This window comes from Triticum urartu, chromosome 2 (genome assembly GCF_003073215.2).
Source record: "Triticum urartu cultivar G1812 chromosome 2, Tu2.1, whole genome shotgun sequence".
NCBI lineage: Eukaryota > Viridiplantae > Streptophyta > Magnoliopsida > Poales > Poaceae > Triticum > Triticum urartu.
Genome location: NC_053023.1, coordinates 65,934,695 through 65,937,183, shown reverse-complemented (window position 1 = coordinate 65,937,183; position 2,489 = coordinate 65,934,695).

The window sequence follows — 2,489 nt, the reverse complement described above, 5'->3', positions numbered from 1 at the left end:
ACTTCTCTGGGTCATGCCCGGCCTCGGAAGATCAAAACGTCGCATCCCTACCTAGGCACAACAGAGAGGTCAGCACGCCGGTCTAAACCGAAGCGCATAGGGGTCTGGGCCCATCGCCCTTGCACACCTGCACGTTGCGTACGCGCTGGTGAGCAGACCTAGCCTCCCTTATACAAGAGTAGGCGTTCCAGTCCAACCCGGCGCGCGCCGCTCAGTCGCTGACGTCACGAAGGCTTCGGCTGATACCACGACGTCGAGTGCCCATAACTGTCCTCGTGTAGATGGTTAGTGCGTATAGGCCAGTAGCCAGACTCAGATCAAATACCAAGATCTCATTAAGCGTATTATTATGAAATAACCGCGAACACCGACCAGGGCCAGGCCCACCTCTCTCCTAGGTGGTCTCAACCTGCCCTATCGCTTCGCCACAAAGATCCACACAGAGGGCCGTCGGGAAAGTATGTCCTTCGAGCCCCCAATTCGTGAATCAACCGCGGGTACTACTCGAGCCAACCCGACTTTAGTCACCACATGTATCATGTATAAAGTGTATAGTATATACCCGTGATCACCTCCCGAGTGATCACGGCCCGATAGTATAGCATGGCAGACAGACAAGAATGTAGGGCACTGATGATAAACTAGCATCCTATACTAAGAATTAGGATTGCAGGTAAAGGTAACAACAGTAGTAGCAAGGACAGGCTATGCATCAGGATAGGATTAACGAAAAGCGGTAACATGCTACACTACTCTAATGCAAGCAGTATAGAGAAGAGTAGGCGATATCTGGTGATCAAAAAGGGGGGCTTGTCTGGTTGCTCTGGCAAGAGAGAGGATCGTCAACACCGTAGTCGTACTGGGTAGCAACGGCATCGGTCTCGGTGTCTAGAGAGAGAAGAGGGGGAAGAAACAATAAATATAACGCAAACAAAATCATGACGATGCATGACATGACAAATCGTGATGCTAGGTGTGCCCTAACGCGGTACGAGGTGGTACCGGTGAAGGGGGGAAACATCCGGGAAAGTATTCCCGGTGTTTCGCGTTTTCAGACAAATGAACCGGAGAGGGAATGTTGCGTGTTCGCTATGCTAGGGATGCGTGGCGGACGAATGGGCTGCGTATCTGGATTCTTCTCGTTCTTCTGAGCAACTTTCATGTAGAAAGTTTTTCCATCCGAGTTACGGATTATTTTATATTAATTTTAAAAGATTTAAATATTTTTTAGGATTTATTTAATTAATTTAATCAACATTATCCAGAACAGTTCATGCTGACGTCAGCATGACATCAGCAGTCAACAGAGGAGTTGACTGGGTCGATGACGTGTGGGTCCCACCTGTCATAGGTACAACAACCTAATTAACCTATTAATGAGTTTAATTAGACAGGATTAGTTAAGTTAATTAATTTAGTTAATTAATTAATTGATTAATTAACATTTTTATTTACTTATTATTTATTTATTTATTTATTTTATTTTTTTACTCTTTTTTTTGAAACGTTCTGGGCGTGGGCCCCATTATCATAGGCCCATAGGGCCAAACGGGCGCGGGCGATTCGGGCGCAGGGACGCCCGTTAACGGGCGGAGGCGACGTGGAGCACAGCAGGGCCCCGGCGGCCACGGCGTTGGTCAGGGGAGACCCAGGCCACAGCGGCCGGAGCGGAACAGCAAGTGCGATGGCGGCCTCGGCACGCAGTGCGTGGCCACAGAGAGTAGGGGGTAGGGCGGAGCTGGCCGCGGCGCGGTGGAGGCGAAGGGCGCCGGCGGGGGGGGGCGCGAGCCGTGGCAGGGAAACTCGACGGCGCCGACGAGCAGCGGCAACGAGCGCAGCCGAGCAGCGCGGCCGGCGAACGGGGAGAGCAAAGGGGGGCTTTTCATTTTGCTTTGTTTTATCGCTTTCCTTTTATTTATTCTTTTCTGTTTTATTTTAGTTACACGTTAATTTAATTTAGTAAAATATATCTATAGCCTCTAAAATAATGTTTCAGAACAATCCACTACTATAAAAAGTTTTACCCTGATATAAAATAGTTTAGTATTTTATAAAATACCAAAGTCGTTCAAATAGTTGTTTTGCTACTGTTTAAATCATTTTAGTGCTTTTAATCCTTTTACAAAAATGTGGTTCCTCCATCATTATGACTTAGGATTTATTTGTCCCATTTTGAACATTTTAATTTTAACGTTTGAAAATTTCACCGTTAGACTTGAATTTGAATCGGTTTCGAACTAACACGAGATTAGCAACAGTAACCATCGTAACGTGACATCATTAACAGAGGTTTACTATAGCTTAACTACCCGGACGTCACACTCATGGCCGCTCCTGCTGTGGCCGGCCCCGAGGCACCTATGCTTCACCAGCGCTGCCACCTCGCCGGTTCGCCGTTCTGCAGCATTCGCCTCGTTCCACTTGGGCTGACCCGCCACTGCCTTCAAGCCGCCACTATCCAGCTGACGGGACTTCAAGGTGCCGCTTTC